This window comes from Macaca nemestrina, chromosome 16 (assembly GCF_043159975.1).
Source record: "Macaca nemestrina isolate mMacNem1 chromosome 16, mMacNem.hap1, whole genome shotgun sequence".
In the NCBI taxonomy this organism is placed as follows: domain Eukaryota; kingdom Metazoa; phylum Chordata; class Mammalia; order Primates; family Cercopithecidae; genus Macaca; species Macaca nemestrina.
Window position 1 is genome coordinate 22,618,411 of NC_092140.1, and position 25,438 is coordinate 22,643,848.

A 25,438-nucleotide genomic window follows, 5' to 3' on the forward strand; every position below is an offset into this window, starting at 1 on the left:
AGTATTAGCTAATGTGAATTGGCTTATTATCTTCCAACCTGCATCTGTACTGGGGGACTTCTGAAGACTGAGTTTATTACAGAAGTATTTATAAACTTCCATACTAAATAATCAAAAAGTGAAAAAGTCGATTTTATAGGGTTCATTCACTCATTCATGTAATATATATTAAATACCTTCTACCTGCTACTTACAGTTTTAGGCTCTGAGGTATAAGAGATGAGCACATTGCCATCCAGGAGCACCCAGTGGAGAAAAGAAGAAAATCTAGAAAATGCCCTACTGCAATTCAGGGTGTTATGAGACCACAAAGAACTGTTATCTAAATCAGAAGCTTTCTCTAATGCCTCTAATCTAAAATGGAGTTGATTTGAATTAATTCCTGCACAAAGCAATGGGTATTATTATCTCTAGCAGTTTTAAAAATATTGCAGATATCCTAGAAAGGGGCAGCATAGGTCCATAGTGTAAATAGGACAGTATTTCCCTTTTCTATATGATAGATGGCATGTAGCACAATGGAAGATTGTATCTCAATCTCTTTGCTGACTGCAGCAAAAGATCGGTTCCCCCGTAGGCCTAATTTTCCCTGCTAGACTCTACATTGTGCCAGGTATTGTGCTTGGTATCTGAATGTGATTTGTTGCCAGTGATTCTCAACACCATTAATGCGTACTTGAATCACCAAGAGGACTTCTTAAAGCAAAGTGCTAGGCCGCGACCCTAGAATTTTTGATTCAACAGAACTGGAGTGGAACCTAAGAATTTGGATTTCTGATAATTTCCCAGGCGATGCTGTTGCTGCTGGTGCCAGAACCACATTCTTGGGATCACTGCATTAGATACAATCCTGGTACTCAATGAATTTACAGACAGGTGGAAGGGACAGGTAAGTGAGCAGGTATTAACAATACAGTGTCATAAAAGCAAAGGGAAGTGAAGATTTGAGCTGAGATTGCTTAGACTAATCAACCATCTGATTCGTGTCAAATGGTGACTTAGCAACTTGTGGACAGGCAAAGTGAATCGAATATTTGATGTAATTATTAAGATAACTCTGTCCCCAAACCCAATAGTATAAACCTTTTACTGAGAAAGTAAAATGACAGTGCTGCCTTGTTTACTTGTCTGTGTTGATTGGTTTCACCTGCTAAATGCTTTCCCCTCACAATTCACCTCACCTTTGTAGATTTAACCTCACATCATTTGGGAGCTAGTTTTCTCTCCAGTGTCATCGGATACAGGGTGGCAGTATTTGTGTTTCTTGACAGCTATATAAAAGTGCAACTGTAAGTTTGGGTTTCATCTTCCTTCCTTTTATGTATAGTTGCAAATATAGTAAATTTTGTCAGAGCCTGAATAAAAGTCCTTTCTTTTCCTTTTTTTTTTTTTTTTTTTTTTTTGGGCAAGGTTTATCTTCTGACCCAATTTGAACAATATCAACTGAGAGATTATCTTATTCAATGAAAAGAATGGAGAAATCTAAACTTTTGAAGACAGATTTTATTAGTACAAAGTAGCAATGTGAATACCCTGTAATCATTTTACTTGAATCATCAGAGGGTGAAAAAAGTTATTTCTTTTAAATTTCACTTTAGAGAGAGATTGAAGAGCAATGTCAAACAGTGTAGTTATTTTCCTCAGATGTCAGGTATTTAGAATTGTCACAGAGTAGAGAACAATGATTTCTAAAAGCATATTTGGAAACTAATGAATGCTGTTGCCTCATATTTCTGTCTTCTGAATTGCTGTCAGATAATTCTGTGTCCTCATGACTTTCTTCCTCCTACCCCCTGTCTCTTTGCTTTCTCATGCACTCTTACAAGAAAAAGAGAAGTTTCCTGCCAGCTGATGTCTCAGGACTATTCATAAGGTTTAATCCTATGTCTGTCTCATCTTATTTTCCTCTTATGTAACACCAAAGTTTGACCTACTTTTCCAATTTATGTCACTTAATCTTCCCTATGATTTTGTCATCTTCTCCAAAATACCGTGGAATAGAACCCAGCCTTCCTAATCCTGATTTGTTAACAGGCACCTAATTACCTTTTTTATTTTGAAAGAATTTACTCTTAATAATTAGAAGAGGATATATATAGATAAACGAAATTAAAATATGATCAGGAGATTATATATAGAGTCATGAGACGTCTCATGGCGGCCGCTTTATAACTCTACCTGCTTTTAAAATGCCTTTTCTCTGACTCCCTGATCCATTTGAAACCCTCACTCCCCGTGTCTGTGATTGTTCTGGGAATCTCTGAAAGGTAGTTTTCACACAAGACATAATACTATACCTTCCCCCATTATCTAGCTGTCCTTACCCTTGACCCCTTTTTCTTTCTGCTGATGACAATCCTATATGCCTTTATACTAGCGTAGGCATCTTGCTTTTCATTGCCTGCATTCAGCATGGCCACCATGGACCACAGCAAAACTTTCCCTACTAAAACTTTATTTGATGCCATAAGGAATATCTACACTTACCTTATATTCTGCTACCAAGTACTCAAAAGTATTTTTTCAGCGGTCTGATCTAGATCCCACCAGTTTACAATAAATTAATCAGCGAGCTTCACTGTATCCTACAGATAGTTTCCTAGTTCTTCCTGCCTTTCCCTCCTTGCTTTCTCAAAACAAGGGGCAAATTCAAACCTTCGAGACTCTTTCTTGGTACTGTGTCTTTGGTACCAATATCTATTCTAGACTGGGATCATTGATTGTAAGGAACTGAAACCTGCTCAAGGTTTCATAAACAAAAAGGGAGGTTTATTATAAAGTTTGGCTGAGTATAGTCAGGGCTTATGGGAACTGTCGTTGGGAGCAAGGCTTCTATCTTGAACCATGTTTAGTTTTTCAGCATCCTTTGGGCAAAATAATTTCCTTTAGGTGTTTATTCATGAGCCTGGTCTACTGTGCTCTTCCTAATTTTAACTTGACCTTGCTGTTTCACTTGGCTCCCCACAGCTCATTGACTCCATATTCCAGGGTCTCTGAAGAGACTGAAGAGATGCGTAGATAGTCTTCATTCATCAGTTGTCCTTTGGGGTGTGGCTACAGGAATAAGTCAGCCACACTTTCACTACTGAAAGGATTTCATCACACTGATCATTTTTATTGTCGGAACCACTTTTGCCAAAAAGTTAGATAGGTTATTACTTTTAGAAATAATTTAAATTAAAATTGCACATGTGAGAAAGCAAGCTGTTTTGAAGCTATCTCAAAGGGAGGCCCTTGATAAAGTAGGTAAAAAGCACACATCTTTAGTATGCAGCAAAATCTGCTGTGACAATTGCAATCTCTGTTTTGATGTCTACAGGACCTTTAAGTACCCAGTTTAAGAAGAAATCTGCATGTTAATAAGTAATGACGGGCCTAAGATAGTGCAGGATATCTGCCAACCAGAGTAGTGATCGATGACTATCAGCAACCTCAAAAAAGGGAGCAGGTAAACTTTGTAGCAGGTGCTTTACAAAGCAAGCTTGAACTATTACTTTATCTGATTTGTGGAAAAGTTCTCATTGATCTGTAAATGCCATTTTCTGCATAGGCTCTTACCTGCAACCTCTTAAATTATTTGACAAAAAGAAAAAAATAGTTTAGGAAGAAAATGGACCAAAAGAAAGTAAAAAGAAGTATTAAAATATGAAGTAGGGTATGATAATATTAATATTTTCAACTTTTTATAAGGTACAAATTAAATGAACAATGTTGAACATTTTCTTTCCTTTTAGAATTTTTTATGCTTTTATTTTAGGGTTGGGGGTACATGTAAAGGTTTGTTACATGGGTAAACACGTGTCATGGCGGTTAGTTGTACATATTATTTCATCACCCACATATTAATCCCAGTACCCAATAGTTATCTTTTCTGCTCCTTTACCTCCTCCCACCTTCCACCTTCAAATAGGCCCCAGTGTCTGGTGTTTCCCTCTTTGTGTCTATGAGTTCTCATCATTTAGCTCTCACTTATAAGTAAGAACATGTGGTATTTGGTTTTCTGTTCCTGTGTTAGTTTGCTAAGGATAAAAGCCTCCACCTCCATCCATGTTCCTGCCAAAGACATGGATCTTGTTCTTTTTTATGGCTGCATAATATTTCATAGTGTATATGTACCACATTTTCGTTATCCAGTCTGTCATTGATGGGCATTTAGGTTGATTCCATGTCTTTACTCTTGTAAATAGTGCTGCAATGAACATTCACATGCATGTGTCTTTATGGTAGAATGATTTATATTCCTCTGGGTATATGCTCAGTAATGAGATTGCTGGGTCAAATGGTAGTTCTTCTTTTAGCTCTTTGAAGAATCATGAGCACTTTTTTTTAACAAGAGCTTAGCATGGACAAAACCTGAAGTCTTTAGAGGGTGGCAATGTGACTTAAACACCTCCTGAGGAAATCCCTTCCCATAAGGCTCCCCAATCTTTATTCCTTCTTAAAAATGTGAAGCAATCTGTTTTTTAATTTTTGTAGATGGTGCTCTGAGTAAAACAATTAAAAATAATTTACATTCATCTGTTACTTGGACTATGTGTGTTTATTAAATTCTGGAATATAAAGTTTTTCTTTTTCCTTTTAAATGGAATTATGAACAACTTCAGTCAACAATAACTGTCTTGAAGTTGGGTACAGTGGCTCACACTTGTAATCCCAGCACTTTGGGAGGTTGAAGTGGGAGGATTGCTTGAGTCCAGGAGCAAGAGACCAGTGTGGGCAACATGGTGAAACTCTGTCTCTACTTAAAATATAAAATATTAGCCAGGCGTGGTGGGGCATGCCTATAGTACCAGGTACTCTGGAGGCTTAGGTAGAAGGATCGCTTGAGCCTAGGAGGTTGAGGCTACAGTGAGCTGTGATCATGTCACTGCACTTGAGTGTGGGCGACAGAGCAAGACCCCATCTCTAAAAAACAAAACAAAACAAAACAAAAAAACACCACATTGGGGAAGGAGAAGGGGATAAAGAGGGGGTGAAATCATATAATTGGTCCTAAAGAAAAACTGATGGGGCTTATTAGTAAAATTTGTGGGCAAAGGTCAATGACTTTTTGTTTGTTCGTCCTACGATTGCTTGGGGAAGCCACGAGGAAAAACAAAATGCAAGGTGGAGGTTTAAAAGTAGTACCAGATCAAGTGGAAGAGCTGTTTTCCCTTTCTGAAATATATTTATTCTACAAATAAATTTTTGGTTCTATCAAATTAGTTTTATCTGATATTATGACATGACTAGTATGAATATAAGCAATGCAATTTATGGCAAAATATAAGCTGTAATACAGTTACCAACACATTTTACACATTATGGCTTTGTGTTAAAAACAAATTGCTCCACATATACTTATTGTATGTCAGATATTTTTCTGAAACCACCACCCAACCCCTAGATCTTCCCTTAAGCTGTTCGTCTTCCCTGTGTAAACATAGGTTGGATTTTCAGTGTCTCTGTCTTTAATCCACACTGCCCCCTCCCTTCACACCAAATGAAGCTGTTCTTACAATACAACTTTGGTATCAGAGCCAGGACTGGAAGCTGCCACTCATAATTCCAATCCAGTCTGTTGTTTATTGAAACATGGTGAAAAGTTTTTGAAAAATGAAAAAAAATGTTTTCTGTATGTATATATGATGAAATTAAGTGACATTTTTACATGTAGTTAAATATTCACAAGAAGAAGCCTTATGTCTGCCACGGAGTTTAAGCCCTGCCCTGGCATCAGGATGTGAGGCACAGAAGTGGAGAAAAGGGTAGTTTCAGTTCAGAGGTACTATTTTCACATTAGAACCTGTCTATTTTAACTTTTGCAGTTACTCTCTTTTGCAGAAAATACTCAAGTTAGCAGTATCAGTATATTTAACTGGAAAAATTTTCAGAACAAGTTTCTGCCCTACTATAAATACCTTTGGATAGGAAATAGCATATAGCAAGAAATAATTGATCTAAAGTAAAGAGGCGAGCAATGAACCTTCTTGCAACCTGGTGGGATAAACTTGAATATGGAAAGAAGTTATCATGGAGTTTTGTTTCCAGAAGGCTACTTAACTGGTTATCAGTTCAAAGTATGTCCATGAGAATCCTTGCCAAGGCTGGCTAGTTTAGAGGTTTCCAGATAAGTCCTTCATGGATAATGCAGATTTCGTACTTGTACTTGATCTCTGGAGGGAAGCATCGCAAACATTTTCTGTAGAGGGTCACACAGTCTCTATGGCAATTAATCAACTGTCCTTGTTGTTGCCATAGACAATACGTAAATGAAGGTGTTCCAATGAAACTTTCTTTACAAAAACAGTTCGTGGGCAGGATTGGGGGGAGGCTCTACTTCCCTGCCCGTGTATGGCTAACTACCTACTGTAACAAGTGGAGGACCTTATCCAACTTCAGAAGAACACTTTCCACATAGTTACGGATACTGTTTTTTGTGAGTGTCCACATTTCCAGCAGTAGCTGCAGTTTATGTGGCTTTGGAGCCTTGGTACCAGTCTCCACACCAGTGCCATAACTAGCGCTAGAATTTGCATTTAGTGCAGAGTGTCTTGACCCAGCAGAACAAATTGGGTGCAGCACAACACATGCACAGTGAGGCTTCGGCAAGGGGACAAGGAGGGCGGCAGTACCAGCAGCAAGAGCAAATACTGTCATGGAGTTTTGAAGGCTTGGAGGCTTTGCAGGGTAAATTATCACAAGGAGTTGAAACCACAGGAAGTGGATAAGCAGATAGCTGGCATTGCATGACAGGTGAAAAGAATGTGCTCAGAAGTACATATGGAACAGATCTGCTGAACTCTTGACGTTTGGTGGAAGCCCCGCGTAACGTGTACATAGTGTTGGAATGAGGGATGTGCAGTTACTTTGTGAAATCGTGACTTTGTTTTTACTTCCAGGTTAGGATTTAATTGATTTTACCTATTTCTGATTGCCAGTTTCCAAATCTGCATAAGGGAGAAACAAGTTTACTCTAGGCACTTTTAATAAAGATTAAATCAGAGCACAGAAACCACTTAGTAGAGCACATGTATAATTCTCAATCCATGTGTAATTCAAGCACAAAGGTACTTCCCTGTCCTCATCAAGACTTCCCTATCTGTCCCTCTCTTAGCAGTTCCTGTATTCTAATGTTTCAGGGCAATCTGAAGTTTGTCCCTCATGTATTTCCAGAGCTGTCCATTTGACGGTTGGTTCTAAGTGTGGTGTATTCTTTCTCAATGTGAAGCTCCCAGTCCTGCTGTGGGCTTCTCCACCACTCAGTCCATAGATGTAGGAAACTTCAGTCCCTCTCTAGAGGCCGAACATGAGAACAAATCAAGAGGTAAATATGGGTAGGCGATTTTACCTTTTCTGCCTTGTCCTTTAAATTATCTTCCCTCATTCATCACTACAGGTTGCACAGGTAGATAGCCATGTTTTCCTGAAGAGTTGGAATTATTAAAATAAGATTACCAGGCCGGGCGCGGTGGCTCATGCCTGTAATCCCAGCACTTTGGGAGGCTGAGGCAGGTGGATCATGAGGTCAGGAAATTGAGACCATCCTGGCTAACACGGTAAAACCTTGTCTCTACTAAAAATACAAAAAAATTAGCTGGGTGTGGCAGTGGGCACCTGTAGTCCCAGCTACTCAGGAGGCTGAGGCAGGAGAATAGCATGAACCTGGAAGGCAGAGCTTGTAGTGAGCCGAGATTGTGCCACTGCACTCCAACCTTGGCGACAGAGCAAGACTTCGTCTAAAAAAAAAAAAAGCAAAAACAAAAAGCAGGATTACCACTCTTAAAGTCTTAAAGTATATTTAAAAATATACAAAAGCACGACACTTACATAAATGTAAATGTAAAAGGAATATATTATTGTTTTTAATCTCATTGGTTAAAGAATAATCCAGTGGGATGTTACAACTGGTTCGAAGGATGCCACACACATCAAGATTAATCATAAATGCTGAAATGAATTTACAAATAGATGCAAAAGTGTCTTTTTTAATGGGGTGATAGAAGAATGAGGAAGGAGGAAAATCAATTGTCCTTCTGGACAGGAGTTATTTGCACGTACATGGACAGAAGTAATTTGCATTGTTATCAGTTATCCATATTTTACAAAGCTGTAAATAGCTCAAAGGCAATGAAAGAAACAAAAACATACATTTACGTAATCCTGAAGGGTGTGCTAGACAATGCTTACTTTTCCATTGAACATACCCAGCAATCTTTCTATTCTGTTTAAAAGTCTTTCACAATTTATCCCTATAGAACAAAGAAAAGAAATGGTTAAAACTGTGCATGAAATACGATTTTCTTGGGATTCTAAAGAAAAATTATCCAAAGCACAGTCATATCCTTAATTTCTATGCTGACTTCCCCCTTTTCACCTCTTTCCGTTAAAGATCTTACTTTTATTCTCTTTTGGTACATCGCTACCCATATTTCAGGATGTTCAAGATTTACCCAGTGAAGTACTTTAACTGAAGGGTCCAGCTGCCTCGTCCCGTTATATATTTCTCCAGGCAAGTCACTCAAACAGGACCAATGCCATGAGTCTTTAGCAGAATCTTCAGTTCTGACTGTAAATACCCAAGGTCTATACAATAAACCAAGGAGAGGGGCTTTTTGTGGCAATCTAGCCTAGAGACACATGCTGTCTTCAAATCTGGTCTTCATGAATTTGCTCCATCTTCCTGAGTTTCATTGTGTCTGTTTCTGTTCTCACCTTTTCAAGGAGTAAAGATAAGAATTGTAGGACATATTTATACCTGTGCCAAGAATAAAACTAATTAACATAGGCAATAGGCTAAATCTGTATGGAGAAGAAAGATAAACGTTATTCAAACTGCTTCATAATTTTTAAGGCCCTTCGTCTTCATAGAGCCAGTCAGTAGCCTGATATTGCATGGTAGTGTACAGCTCTTTCCCTGATTGTAATGAGTACTCTTTTGAGACTTCTGCAGATTAGGAAGGAACCACATATCTCTTTATGGCTGTACCTTTAGTTTCAAAAATGAAAATTTGAACCAATTATTCTAATAAGGACTCAAACTCTTAGCTTAGTGTTTGTCAGGAAAAAGGGGAGGAAGGAAGGTTAAGTCTTTCATTTTTAAATGTTTGTTCACCTTCCTTTTCTTTTTCAGTCTGGGAGAATAAGTAACACCACTTGTTAGAGCTGTATCTAAAATAGAAGTATATGGTGAGTGAGAGAGGTTCTGAGGCTGAGGTTGTCAAACTTTTTCTGAAAGGAGACAGGTAATAAATATTTTTGTCTCTGGGGCCATATGGTCTCTGTCATAGCTACTTAGCTCTGCCACTGCAACGTGAAAGAAGTCATAGACAATATGTAAATGAATGGACATGCTGTGATCTAGCACAATTTTATTTTTTATTTTTATTTTATTTTAATTTTATTTTATTTTTTTTGAGACTGAGTCTGGCTCTGTCGCCCAGGCTGGAGTGCAGTGGCCGGATCTCAGCTCACTGCAAGCTCCGCCTCCCGGGTTTATGCCATTCTCCTGCCTCAGCCTCCGGAGTAGCTGGGATCACAGGCGCCCGCCACCTCGCCCGGCTAGTTTTTTGTATTTTTTAGTAGAGATGGGGTTTCACCGTGTTAGCCAGGATGGTCTCGATCTCCTGACCTTGTGATCCGCCCGTCTCAGCCTCCCAAAGTGCTGGGATTAGCGCCCGGCTAATTTGGTGTGCCACATTCGGCCCCTGGGCCATAGTTTGCTTACCCCTCATTTAAGTGTTACTGTTAACCCGTGAAGTGCTTCAATTTAGTATCTGTGATAAAAATGTTTTATCTCTTGAGTTTATTCTGAGTACATTTCTTCTTTTGTTTCAAAAAAGGCACAATGGTATGTAAACCATGTTTGAAAAAAATAAGAATTTTAAATTAGAGAAAGATACAAAATAATTATGAAATAATAGGATGATGGTGAATTAAACTTGTAAATTGTTCTCCGCAGAGTATCCCAATCTCAGCATCCTTGCCTTTAATGGATTTTTGTCTACACTGTGTGGCTTTGCCTGTGTTCATTTCATTTTTTACGTAACACATTTTCATCTGGTGCTAATGGTTTTGAAAATAAAGCTTTAACTGACAGTGTAATCTAAAAGCAGGTGTTTATGTCTGTTGGGGAGATTTTGAGTGTGTATGCGTGTATGTGTGTGTGTGAATTTTTGTCTTCCTCAAGTTGCACTGACTGGGGCCTCCTGCTCTATCTACGCTGGGTTTTACCTGCTTCTCTCTCCACAGTGCCGAGAGGCTCAGAACAACTAAAACTTGAGCTTAAAGAGAAGTCTGAGACTAGAATCTAGTATCAGACTAAAAGTCTTTTAACTTGACTTCTGGCAGACTTTTAAAAGATTCCCTCAGACACTCTAGCATATAGATAAGGAAATAAAAATGTGGTGGAAAGATATGCTATAAAATAAACAAGAGCACTTTCTTATTTTATCTTTGAAGAATCTGTTAGAAAATTCAAAGAAACTTCAGGTGAGTTTGAAGCTATACCTACTCCAAAGAGTTTGCCATTCCTTGACCACCCCTTCAATGTGCTTTAGAGGCCATATAAGAAGTGAAAATAAGTTCTTGAAGAATTATAAAGCTCTCACCATACCATACTTGATCAAAAAATATGTGGGTTAACATCTGCACTTGAAATATCTGTGGCCAGAAATGACAGGAACTCAAAATTCTACCCAACCTGCAAGATCCTTTTCTACAAAGAAGCCTTCTCTCATAATTACAGTACATAGAAATATTCCCTTCCTTTGTACTCTAAACATATTTGTAGGTTTTTTGTTTGTTTGTTTGTTTTAGATACATGGCCTCCCTTTGTTATCCAGGCTAGAGTGCAGTGGTGTGATCATAGCTCACTGCTGTCTCCAACTCTTGGATCAAGTGATCCTCCTGTCTCAGCCCTCTGAGTAGCTGGAACTACAGGTGTGTGCCACCACACCTGGCTAATTTTTTTATTTTTTATTTTTGTAGAGATGGGGGTTTCTGAATCTCCTACCTCAACCTCTCAAAGCTTTGGGACTAGAGTTGTGAACCACCATTCCTGGCTCACATTTTTTGTTTTAATTTTTCTCTTTGCTACTTATTTGCCTTCCATCATTTACTGGTGTCTTCTCTTTCTGACCTCTTAGATAGTGAAGTGTTTTAGGACTCAATCCTAGATCTGTTTCTTTTCTGTGAGTATGCCCTCTCCCTGGCTGATTCCACCAGATTTCATGGTTTAAAACCCTTTCTATTATCTGATGTCCCTCAAAATGCGTATCACCAGCCTTGGTTTCTTACTTGAACCTCAAACTTGTATATACTAGGGTCTCTCCAAAATTTTCACTCTAACTTCAGCATTCCCACCCCCTACTCCCTGCGATATCTCAGCCTAACGAATACAAAATATGACTCTTGGTTCTGTTACTCCCATTGCTTACACCCTCGATGTCCTCCATCTTACTTAAGCACCTGACATTCACCTACTTACAAAGGCTAAGATCTAGGAGTCATTGTGACCTTTCTTTCTTCCCTCACTACCCATATTTACTACATTAACTTCAGACTATATCTCAAATCTGGCCCCTTCTCACAATTTCTACTTCTTTTACCTTAATATAAGCCACCATCCCCTGTTATGAAGACTTCTTCCTCACTTATCCCCCAGCTTCCACCTCTCACTCTCTATGGGCCAGTCTCCACATAGATGCCAGAATGATTTTTTTTTTTCCCTAAGGTGCAACAACAGATCATGTAAATCTCCTAACAAAAAATATCTAATGACCTTCCATTATAAGTAGAATAGCGTAAGTCGCAAGTCCTTACTGTGGCTCAGAAGGCTGTAAGTAATCCAATTTTGTCTACATCTTTGATGTTTTCTACCACTCTTCCCTTTGCTCACCATATAGTACTCACACTCGTCATCTTCCTGCTCCTTTCTTCAAGTTTCATTAAAAACAACATCTCATTTTAACTGTGATTCCTCTATTTGTGAGAAAAAGCATAGTTTTAAATGTTTATTGACAATTTGTATTTCTTCTTCTGGGACAAACTCATTCAAAATAATCTCATTTCCCCTAACAAAGGAAAGATCCTGGTAATCCTTGGTTCTGCTCCTTGGTTCTGCCAGTCCTGTTCTTTCCTTGGAGTCTTTACCATTGCTGATGCCTCTGTCTGGAATGGCCTGTCCTGGGTGTTTTATGGCTGGTTCATCCGCATCATTCATGTCTTTGCTCCAGTGTCGTCTTCTTTCTTGTCTAAGGTACACACCCCACTAACTACCTAAACCTTTAGCTCCTCCCTATTTCTTATTTTCTTCATAGCACTTAGAACTTTCAAAATTTATGTCATTCATTTGTTTGTTTGTGGTTAGCTTTCCCTTCTACCATGTAAACTTTATAAGATTAGGGGCTTGTATGACTTCTTACCCACTTCCCCAGGGTACAGAATGTCTGACATAGAGTCTGCACTTAGTATATATTTATTGGATGTGTAAGTTAGTGTTTTTATAATTTATTGAAGGTTCCATTTAGATGTATTTAATTTAACTAAAATTTTCTTAAAGTTTCATTAAAAGCAGCATCTAATTTTAACTGGGATTTCTTTATTTGTGAAAATAAGCATAGTTTTAAATGTTTATTGGTAATTTGTATTTTCTCTTCTGGGACAAACCTGTCCAAAATGATCTTATTTCCTCTTATAAAGGAAAGATCCCAATAATCATAGTAGTATTAAGTGTCAAGACTAAAGTAGTACATGCAAATAAAATTAGGATAGCCACTTCCCTCTCCAATCTTTATTCATGATAAAAATTTAATTTCTTTATAATCTATACTTAAAGAAGCTTATAAGAAATAAAAATGTCCTCTGAAAGACCCCACTGTGTGTTTTTTTTTTTTTTTTTTTTTTTTGAGATGGAGTCTCACTCTGTTGCCCAGGCTGGAGTGCAGTGGCATGATCTCGGCTCACTGCAGCCTCTGCCTTCCCAGGTTCAAGCAATTCTCCTGCCTCAGCCTCCCAAACAGCTGGGATTGCAGGCACGTGCCACCATGCCCAGCTAATTTTTGTATTTTTAGTAGAGATGGGAGTTCCCCACGTTGGCCAGGATGGTCTCGATCTCCTGACCTTGTGGTCTGCCAGCCTCGGCCTCCCAAAGTGCTGGGATTACTGGCATGAGTCACCATGCCTGGCCCATGCTGTTGCTTTGAAGTCACTTTACGGAACACAGACCCACGTGGGAAAGAGTTGGCATCCTTCAGCAACGTCCTGTCTTCTTAAAGATCCACAGGACTTATTCTTGGCTTTCTCTCTCCTTCCTTCCTTCCTTCCTTCCTTCCTTCCTTCCTTCCTTCCTTCCTTCCTTCCTTCCTTCCTTCCTTCCCTCCTTCCCTCCTTCCCTCCCTCCCTCCCTCCCTCCCTCCCTCCTTCCCCTTTGGGGCCTGCAGGTACATCTGGGGTTGTGATTTAGCATGTGGGAAGAAGTCCAGGGGAACTTTTGGAAACAACACCAGGCATTTTATCTTTTCAGTGACACTTTATCAAACTATGTGTCAATGTATTTGAGGCACTCAGAGCCAAAGGGTTGTGCCTCTTACTTAAAGTCCTCCACTCCTACTTCTTAGGTAAATAAATAAGAACTTCCTACTCTCCTCCTTTCTCTCTCAGACTTTTCTTCTCCTGGCCTCTGCATTGATTCTATAAACAATCTTTGCCCCCTTCACTTTTGGAAAGAGAGGGTAGGGTCAGTCCTGGCTAAGACATGCCCTGGGAAAGTGCCTGCCAGAGAATGTGGTTAACCTGCCAGCTTCTTGTCTTTGGGGGAGATTCAATGCCAGGCCCACAGCTGGTTTCAAGAGACATTTTCATAGTTTTCTTTTTTGTCACGGGGCTGTATCTGCCTCTCATATTTCCCTAATACACTTTTCAACTTAGAAAAAAAATAAAAAAAGGAAGAGAATAATAATAGAAAAAAGCACTGGACCCCTGTTGGGTCACATGGCCATCTCCGCATTCACCATTGTGGCTCGGGGATCCTATGATTGGAGAAACTGAACAGAAACACTCTCCCCTGCCCTTATCAGTGATTCAAGGTTGGAGAGGTAGAAAAACCATTTCCCCAAATTAGAGCCTGCTATTTAATGCAGGTTAAGCATTGCTTATTAATCAGAAAATCAGAATTGATCGAATTGGTTATCAGATTTTTTTGGTGCCCTAAAAGCAGTGACCAAACATTGACTTACTGTATCAGAGATACTTCAAATGTAGGATATTGTAAATAAGTGTCAAAATGGTGCAGTGGAGGAAGTGGGCATCTCAGACTTTTGCACCGAAGAGCTCTGTTGCCTTTGGTAAATCACTTAAATGACCTACCCCTGGGTCTCTGTCTATGAAGTGAGCATAAATGACTTCATTATAGTTTTGTTTTAAGGACTGGAAAGGAGAAAACATGTCTGCATATTGCCTCTGGTGTCTAGTACACAGTAATCACTTAGATGGTGGTGGCCAGTGTTGTTATTTGTTGCTGCTGCAGAATTTTGCAGTGGAAGTACTTTTTGGGGGCTTTCTTATAGCAATGCACATTCCATCTGAACACTCTGCCAAGGCTCTAAAAGTTCTTCATCCCAGCTGGTAGCACAAAGGCAAATGTTCCACAATATACAAAATACACATTTCTTTTGTTTCTATTCTCTTCCCATCTAGGTTACTACTTTCTGCTTTCTTTCCCCCTCCCTATTCTTTCATTTCTTAAGTTGATTTTCCCTATCTATCTTCCATCTCTGACTGCCCAGTGCTGACTCTCTGCCCACCCAGGGACTTTGATGCTTCTTCAGACTTGTGGGCTCAGTTCATCAGAGAATGTGAGGCCCATTAAGCTTCTAATGGCATGACCAGATCACTAATAACAAAGTTTCAATCCTGACACTGATTCCTCTGGGATGAGAGGAGAAAATGCTTAATTATATAGAAAAGAGTTGTATACTAAACTTGACCATTTGCTCCTACAAATCACACTGACAGATTGCTATAGGTTGAGTTCACAGCAAATAGTTTTAAACAGGAGAGGTGTATTTGTATTCTGTGCAATAAAGTCTCTGTGAAATGGGGGGTGGATTCAAGATCCAAATTTTTCAGTCACATGTGTGTCTGTGGTGATGGTGGTGGGGGAGGGGATGACAGACCAAATTCCACTGTGCCTTTCACATTTGGATGGTATTAGCATGTTTTAAAGTATCTTCCTTTTTAATAAGCATTATGTGTTCTGGAAATGCCAACTCATATTAAAATACAATTAGCAAAATAATCTTCTCTTCATAAAGATAATGCATTTTAAATTCAATATACACATTTTGCTACTTGCATCATGCTATCCATTTTATTTTCTAGTCATACACATCGGTAGACCAGGTCAATAGATGAACAGAAACTCAATATAAATAGCATCCACTTGAGATATCATAGATAGCAGTACAACAAAATACAGCTTCTCTTTAGCTTTGAACTTCACCATAATTTCACCTTATCAACAAATACATCCTACTGTCAGTTTCAGAATGCACTTAGCTCTAGCTTACTCTTCAATATTTCCTTGACTTAGTATGTTGTTTTTTGTTCTTAGCTCCTTTTTCTGTGTATTGGCAATTTTATTATTATTTTCAATATGTTAATCCTCCTTCATAAAAGCCATTTATTTAATTCTCTTAGCAGAGTAACTTGTTAAGTACTTTTTTGGTGATGGTGATGTTGGTATAAAAATACCCCACATTATATAACTGAGAGTGTTTGACAGTGATTTATGCATTTGTAACACCTTAAGACTTTGCCATTAACAAGTGCCATCCATGTCAAAACATAAAAAGGTAATTACTTTGTGGAAAGAGATGTTACCCAGGTAATTCCTGGAAAGTGTATGTTACTTCCAGTAGAAATGAAATTTCAAGTCATGGCCAATGAGAGCACTTCTTGCAGTCATCAATGCATAATCTTAATCTTAATGAGGTTCCAATCACATTTGCCTGTCATAGGCTTTTAAACATCTCCTAGGTCTGTTACTTGGTTCCATTAATTAGTATGTATATTTTCAGGAGCCTAAAATAGATATCATATTAAGCGAAAGATTTTGAGATCTGTTCTTGACATCCTGTTTGGCTTTTACACTATTCATAGGCAAGAGCAGCTTCAGCATTAGTTAAAAAGCCTTCCTTATTCTGATAAGACAGAGAACATATGTTACAGGCATTCAGCCACTCTACAAGAGAGTCGTATTAAGATTTTCCTTTTTTCTTTTATTTTTTTTTTAGGTTTTACTAGGAATGAAAAGAGAATTGTCTTAGAGATCCACAATGTACATTTTGGGTATTTTGGAGAGGAACTGGAGGGGTGTGGAAAGACTGCTACTGACATCGATGAATTCTGTCAGTTATCTGGGTGATGGGTCGCAATTAAAAGCCAGCTTTATAATCTCTAAAGACAGCATTATGCTAATTCTACTAGAAAAGTTAATAGCTATTTTGTGGGCAGTGATGGTCAAACAGTACGTTTCTATTTGATTTTGCAGGAAAGATGCCTTGGAAATTAAAAACAGTTCACCTTGAACAGCTCAGACTTTAAAAGTCTGACTCTGAGCCTTTATGTTCCAATGACATATTTCACTTTTAAATTTGGCTAAGCATAAAGCAGATGAGTGACAAATATGTGGTAGAAACATGTCACTATAGGTCATGTCTCAACGGTGTTTTTCAAAAGCTAGTAAATGTAATATCCCTTTGTACAGTTTCTGAAGCATTCAAGTGACAATAATAACTTCCACAGTTCATCTGAGTCTTGTAACATGTTGCAGATATTAAAATGAGCTTATCTTTATTTAAAACAAAAGTGTTTTGAGACGTGCTTTTAAATGGCTGTCAAATATTAACTTTGTACTTTTTATTTCAGTAGTTACAAATAGCACTCTAAATAATCCATGGCTCTCAGTACTATATTAGCATCTTCTATCAAGGTTTTATGCAAGTATCTAGTTAATGAAGGAACAATTATTGTAACAATGTTGAAGAAATATTATTTGGTGATAGTGATAACTCTTACAAAAGTAGTTTTATTTGAAACATGATACACAATGAGGTTCCAGAATACATAACTTACAAATAGCAATAGTTTCAGGATCCTGAATATTTACTTCTCTATACTGGGAAATTTTAATTCTATACATCATAGTTGTATTTTCCACCATCAACACTATGAGGAAATGTATATAAGTAAGATCAACAAAAAAAGTAAACGTAACTTCCAATAGTTCAAATTTATATTCTTCTTAGAGTAAACATTTTTTATTATCTTGATTTATAGATTTAGATAGTGAAATTTAAAAAGTTATATTGGAATATTAAAATCTATTAGAAGGGCTGAATTCAGAAATATAGTTAATGAAATAAGATGAAAGTGCTTCATAAACTTAAGTGCTGAGTAAACACCAAAAGCTGTAAATAGCTCAAATCATCCTCCTAGCTCAGGGATACTTCTATTGAAACAGACCAGTAAAAACTGAGCATTCTGTGACTATAATTACTACAATATTTTCTTCTTATCCTGAAAATTTAAATAAAATCAACTATTTGGATCGACTCCTTTCCAGCCCATGATATCTAGCCATTTCAGCAATCATCTGAGAACCCTATCTGGAATTCCATCAGAAATAATGCTCTGTAAAGCAATTCTGGGGACAAAATTCAAAATACTCAAGTTTAGATGATTAAAGGCAAGATTTTGTTCTTTGGTTCAAAGATTAGTTGTACATATAGTTTGCATTTCAAATGACTACAATATGAATGATATTGTGATAATGGCAGCCTTGAATGGAGTTGCTAATTACATAAACTCATTTTAGAGGATCCATATACCTCTTATTCCTGGGTCTTATCTGGCCTGAATAAAGATAATTTATGATGTAGCATTAGTTACCCTGGGAATAATCAATATTTTAATACATTTTAAAACATTAAAAATGTTCAAGTGACTCTTGGAGGAGTAAGTTAGCATAAACATTTTCTATTGTTGACTGCTGTTTCAGTCCCTGTGCTCAGGGTGTTAAACAAAATGTTCTGTTACTGGGGAAAATTAAACAGAGTAAAGATAAAAAGCTTTAATATAAGGAGTATCCAATTTAAGCATAGGTTAAGTTGGTTTACTGGAACTTGGAGACTGTTCTTTAATAAAAGTTATGCTCTGAATATTAAGAAAGAGAGTAAAGCTGGTACACACACACACACACACACACACACACGCACACACACCCTATCCCAATTTTCCCCGTAGTCGAGTATATACCATGGGGGGAAAGAAGAGAAGAAAAAGTCTCTGTGTGCCTTAAATCCTGGCACTGAGAAGTACTGGTATATTTAGAAGCGGCCATCAGTTTTATGAGGACTGAGAGGGAAATTTTAAATTCCTTGAAGGGCTTAAAATATACTGTATGGTTTTTCTTTTTGATTCGTCTTGTTAATAATACTAATATTGTGTTTCATCAGCCATGCCTTTTGTTTTGTTTTGTTTTGTTTTTGTTTTTTGAGACAGAGTCTCACTCTATTGCCCAGGCTGGAGTGCAATGGCGTGATCTTGGCTCACTGCCACCTCCGCTTCTCGGGTTCAGGGGATTCTCCTGTCTCAGCCTCCCAGGTAGCTGGGATTACAGGCGCCCGCCGCCACACCGGTAATGTTTGTATTTTTAGTGGAGAGGGGGTTCCACCATGTTGGCCAGGTTGTTCTAGAACTCCTGACCTCGGATGATCCGCCCACCTCGGCCTCCCAACCTACTGGGATTACAGGCATGAGTCACCGCGCCCGGCCCATTTTTGGTTTCAAGTGAAAGTTTTTGAGTTTAGGAGATGGATAATGCAGTTGATACTAAGAGGAAAAGAAACGTTAGGCAAGAGGCAGCACCGAGAGAAAGGAACAACTAAAGGGATTTACAGAGAAGTGTATCTCTGGATAAAACAAAGACTCACTATATTGGAATTAACACAATTATGGGCAATACGTAACAAACAGACAGAAACCAGCACGTAAATAAAGGAAGCTGTGCCTGTGCGTAAGTTTCTCAGATGAAATGTGGGGTCATCCATTCTCCTATCCAACCACCAGGTGGGGCCAAAGCCCCAGCACAGAGGGGTGGAAGATGGCAATCAGCGTGGAATAGTGGTTACCTAGATGAATTTAAGTTTGTTTTTTTTCTCTTGAAAGAATATGAGATTGATGAGCCAGTATTTATGATTGTTTTTTCATGTCTAACTTACTCTCTTTGTTCATATTTTAAAACATTAGGATCTGAAAATGGAAGTGGATATTAGATGTATGATGAAGGAATACAAATTATAAAAGATACCTAATACTTTCCATTATCATTAAGATTTCAAGGCCTTAAAGAAGATAAAAATGTTATTGCATCATTGCTTTTCATATTTGAAATGATTTTAGCATTGATAGCCAATGTCTGAGAAAAATGGCCAATCACCATACATCCTTCTTGCAAAAGATTTCATGTACAGCTACTTGTAATTAAAAACAAAGTGTTAAAACAAGCAGTTTAAAGTATAACTAACGTATTGTAGATCACTTTAAAACATTTTGGGGTACACCCAAATAGCACTGATTATATAAAAAGGATTTTGCACTTTACTAATAGTAAATAGTTGTGTGCTTTTTCAAATTCGAAAGTAGTCTAGGAAGTTAACGCCGTCTATTTTTTAGGATATAGTGCGATGCTATCATTTTTGATATTAAGCACTATGATTAGTCTAAAATAGTTTTCTTTAGAAGTGATCTGCTCAAATACGTGTTAACATTACCATGTAAATGATGAGTAGTTAAGTTTGTTATTAGTAAATGGCAATCCTACCATTGCACATACATAACACTTCTCCTGCAATCTTATCTATTTTAAATGTATTATTTAACGTAATTATATAAAGACAAATTTAATCTTAATGTGTCAGAAAGTATTATCATCTTGCAAGCAGTCCTCCAAGGTTAATAATATCTGGGGATATAAAGTGTTTTTGACTGTAAGATTAGTCTTCTTATTTGAAAAAGGCTTTAAATTTCATTTCAAAGGAGATTTCACGCCCCATGAAATTTAAACTATGACATTTAGAAAACATTCACTTTATTATAATGCACTGAAAAATTATAGTGCAAATGCTTCTTGTTCCTATCCATCAAAACTGTTGTTAGAAATGTAAAGGGTGCTTTCTTAGGTAAAAATTATGTGATATGCTGGGGAAAAAAATGAATGCCTCCAACTGTTCATCCTGAAGTCAGGTAATTACTGCTTCAATTATGTTATTGAATGCTTTGAAATTAGATCCTACAGTAGATTTCAGTAGAGTTTATGTTGAGATAACCTTTTGTTCATTGAATTTTCTGTTTATCCAAATGTTGTATGAAGGGTTCCACAGGCCTTAAAAGTAAGTTTTGAGGACATCTTTTTAAAGTACTCTTGATATTTCTCCTGGGCCACAAACTAATGGGGAGATCATAAGGTGTAAAACTGTGGTACTTTTAAATACTAATGCAGACACTTCATTTGTTATCACATAGCGGTTTTAGATATTCTGGCTCGAGCTCAACTTTAGTTGTGTCTTCTTTTCAAAACAGACTAGTGTTGAACCATATCAAAAAAATCTAAGAAATTCAGATTCCTACAAAATTTAATGCATGATGATAATACTTTTATTCTTGTGTTTTAGATCATGTTTATCATAACCCCAACTTATGCTTTAATGTTTATTTTGCTTTCTTAAAAATCAGAAGCTGACTTAATCCATCAAAATTTCTAATAAGATCCTAAGAAATACAAACCACACTCTGAGTAGCAATGGTCCTTAGCAGAAACTCAACGAATGTTAGTTGAATGAGTGCATTGGTATGTCAATATGTGGCAGAAATTATGTGAATTATACCTACTATAGTGTCAAACAATAATGACTAAAATCACATTCTGACAAAGAATATGTGTGCTTATATTTCACATCTGTAAAAATCTCATTATATTAAATAAGACTGGCTCATTTAAAAATAGATATAAACAAATAAAAGGTGAAGTATACACTTTCTGATCTAAGTTGAAAAGAGTTGGAAATAAATCATAGGAGAAGGATAAGAGATCAAAATATCATCTTTATTCCTTTTTTTTGTTTTTGCTTTTTTTTTTTTTTTGAGACAGAGGCTGGCTCTGTCACCCAGGCTGGGGTGCAGTGGTGAGATCTCAGCTCACTGCAACCTCTGCCTCACGGGTTTGAGGGATTCTCCCACCTCAGCCTGTAGCTGGGACTACATGTACATGCTACCATGCCTGGCTAATTTTTAATTTTTAGTGGAGATGGAGTGTCACCATGTTGGCTGGGCTGCTTTTGACCTAGTGACCTCCACCTGCCTCCCAAAGTGCTGGGATTACAGGTGTGAGCCATGGAGCCCAGCCATCTTTATGACTTTTGAAGCCCATTGGTTAATGATGAAAAGTGTTTGCTAATCTCTGCACTCCACACTGGCCTATCCATATTATCAGGAAGAGTTGGCTAACAATAAGCCCCATACCCTGCACTTAGGAGCCTACAAAAAAGAGCTCCCTTGGTGCTGAACAAATCAGAGGAGAAAACAAGTCTTTGAGAAGTAGCCACAATTAGATCATTCTTGTGCAGTTTCGTAGCCCAGATTTACATCAACTGTGTTGTGCAAAAATCCTGGATTGGAGCCATGAAGTTATTTTGAAAAAAATCCCAGACTTGTAGTTTCACTAGGTTCTGGGGAAGCAAATGGGAATCCAATCTGAAAGATGTCATTCTTTTAGTCTAGGTATCAAAAATTCCCCACAAAGAATTACTTTCAACCAAAATGAGCAGCGTTGGTCAAAAACACAAACACACACACACACACACACACGTACAATGAGAGAATTGGCAGGAAAAAAGGAAAGCCAAAGTAGATCCCAAAATAATATATTAGAATTATGAGACACTGATTAGAAAATAGTTTTTATGCTTAAGAAATAAAAAGTATATGTATATCTATGTGTGTGTGTGTATACATATGAAGAGAAAATAATAATATAAAAATTGATGAAGCAGATTTAAAAAGGTAGGATATATACCTTTTAGAATTAAATATTACGATAACATTTATTGAAAACTCAATACATGGATTTAAACACTACATACAGATGTAGATAGAATTAGATAGAAGAAACATCAGAAGAAATTACCCAGAGCACACTTCACAGAGAGACAGGTTAAGTGGTATGGGAGGTTTAATTAGTTCATAATTAGAAGAAGAAAGAGTGAATGCTGTCTCATGGCTAGTGACTTTCCAGAACTGGTATATCACCAATCCACAGACTCAAGAAGCTCAGTGGATCTCAGAAAGTATGAGCAAAGACAGCTACATTTAGACACATTGTAATGAAACTGAAGAGCACCAAAGGAAAAAAAATCTTAGAAGTCACCCAAAGTAGGAAAAAACTATATTACCTCCAAGGATTTCTAAATAGATCAATGGCTATCTTGTCATCAGCAATAATGATAACTAGAAGACAGTGGGTTGAAATTTTAGTATACTGAAGAAAAAAATCTTGCAATCCATTAATTCATAGCCAAAAAAATATTTCAAGAATAAAAATGTTTTCAGATAAAAAAAAAAAAAAACTGACAGGATTTTCAATCAGTAGATACTTGCTACAGGAAACAGAATGAAGGTATATGTTCTACAAAGCAGTAATGAAAAAATCAAAGTGGGCCGATATTTGGGTAAATCAGAATGATTATTGACTATAAATATAAATCATAGTAATAATGTTATGGTGGATTACATTGATAAAAATTAAAACTTATGACAGCAATAATATATAGGTTGGAGTGGGAATAAGTGGAGATAAAGTTGAGTCCTTGTTTTTTCCAGGAAGAGACAAATTGTTTATTGATTCATATTGGAAAAATAAACATGCATGTGATAATTTATAAGTAAATTAGTAAAAGGAATAAACAGACTATGTAACTTCCAAACTATTGGAGGAAAAACAAAAAGATGAAACATATTCATTAATCTAAAAGAAAGAAAAAAAGGATCAAAAGAGCAACATACAAAAAGCAGAACAATTAGCTCACAGTAAGACGGTAGATGGTAAACTTAAATCCAAATACATTGGTAAAGATGCTAAAGGTAAATTGTCTACTTGGCTCAATTTAGAAACATTGTTAAGTAAAACCATCTGAATGAAAAGTACTATGAAAGACACATCTAATTGATAAAGCTGTGTGAAAGGCTATATATAAATATAAGAGTTAAAAGCAAAAGGGTGGAAAAGACAACCATACAAACAATATCCAAATGAAACCTGGTGTATTTATTTGTATGTCACACAAAATAGAATTTAAGGTCCATAGTATGACTCAGGATAAAAGTGGCCATTTTATAGTATTGACAATTTCAGTTTCTCAGGAACATAAAATAATTGTAAATTTGGACATATCTACAAACTTAGTTTCAAAATACATCAAGAAAATGTAGTCAGAGGCCGGGCGCGGTGGCTCAAGCCTGTAATCTCAGCACTTTGGGAGGCCGAGACGGGCGGATCACGAGGTCAGGAGATCGAGACCATCCTGGCTAACACGGTGAAACCCCGTCTCTACTGAAAAATACAAAAAACTAGCCGGGCGAGGTGGCGGGCGGCTGTAGTCCCAGCTACTCGGGAGGCTGAGGCAGGAGAATGGCGTAAACCCGGGGGGCGGAGCTTGCAGTGAGCTGAGATCCGGCCACTGCACTCCAGCCTGGGTGACAGAGCGAGACTCCGTCTCAAAAAAAAAAAAAAAAAAAAAAGAAAATGTAGTCAGAAACAAAGTGGAAATTAACAAATTGACAATCATGGTAGTAGAATTTAACAATTATTTCTCATTAATTGATAAAAGCCAGGCAGAACCAGTAAAACAAATATAGATTTATAAGATGGAATTAACAAATCTGATCTAAGAGACACATACAGAACATCATATCACATAACTATAGAATGCACCTTCTTTTCAGAAACAGAGAACATTTATAAAAGTTGTCTATACAAAACTTGACCGTACTGCCAGTTTCCACACATTTAAAAAGATTGCTATCCTGACAACTGGAGGATAAACCTATAATTCAATGATGAATCAATAATACAATATAATATTTCCATCCTTTGGAATTAAAAGCTCAAAATAATCTATGTTCAAAGGATAAATCATGATAGATACAAAATATTCTGAAAAATTATACTGCAAATACTATTATGTCAAACTATTGGAAAAAAGCCAAAACATTGCTTATTTAGAAAAGAACTCTAGGTGCTGGGCGTGGTCACGCCTATAATCCCAGCACTTTGAGAGGCCAAGGTGGGCAGATGACGAGATCAAGAGATCAAGACCATCCTGGCCAACATAGTGAAATCCCGTCTCTACTAAAAGTACAAAACTTAGCTGGGAATGGTGGCACGCACCTGTAGTCCCAACTACTTGGGAAGCTGAGGCAGGAGAATCACTTGAACGTGGGACGCGGAGGTAGCAGTGAGCCGAGATCACGCCACTGAACTCCAGACTGGCGACAGAGCGAGACTCCGTCTCAAAAAAAAAAAAAAAAAAAAAAAAAGTCTAAAATTAATCAAATGATTAATTTCATTTTTATTTAAAATTCCAAAGCAATTCCAAATAAAAGGAACATAACAGAAGTTTAGATAAAACATTAAATTAATGTTATAGAAATAAGGACATACTAAAAATTTTGAACAAAGCCAAAAGCTTGTACTTTGAAAAGATTACCAAATGAACAAAATTTGATTGATGGTACTATTGATACCATTGATCAAGATGATAAAATAGAAGGCACAAATAACTGATGCCAGAAATGAAAAGGAAGCCTAATTTTAGATGTTATATGTTTTTAAAAGATAATGTAAAGATTTTATGAACTTTTAAGTCAACACATTTGAAAATGTAGATAAAATGGACAAAGTCTTAGGAAAGATGTAGTTTTGCATATCAAAGAAAAGAGGAGCCTGAATTAGTACTTAAATGTCTTCCCGTGGAGAAAACTCCAGACTTTATGAACTTTAGTGTGCTATTACCAAGAAAAAGATAAAAAATGGCAAAATACAAGAAATATGATAAGCTAGAAAATAAGACACTTAGAAAGTATTTCCCATGCTTGCAGATGGTATGATCAGATTGCTGTGAAGTTCCAGGGCCTTGGGCTGTAAAGAAGCAGATGCTTGCTGTCAAAATCATGACCATCTCACCCAAGCACGAACATCTCCATTCTCTGCATCTTAATCCTCAATCTTTTTTTTTCTTTTCTTTTTCTTTTCTTTTTTTAAATTTTAATCACAGCAATAAAGAACGAAATGCCAGGCCATATGCATATGGGCACATTCGCCTTTCTTTGAACTTTTACAAGA

At 37.2% G+C, this 25,438-nt stretch overlaps 1 long non-coding RNA gene across 1 annotated transcript in view; it reads left to right on the top strand.

Annotated features, from left to right (window-relative positions):
• The first annotated feature begins 747 nt into the window (after window positions 1–747).
• The window catches only part of LOC139359076 (uncharacterized), a 38,754-nt gene continuing 14,063 nt past the window's right edge, over window positions 748–25,438 (top strand). Inside the window, exon 1 of the long non-coding RNA XR_011614683.1 lies at window positions 748–889. This is a non-coding gene — a long non-coding RNA (uncharacterized lncRNA). The remainder of the gene's footprint in view (window positions 890–25,438) is intronic.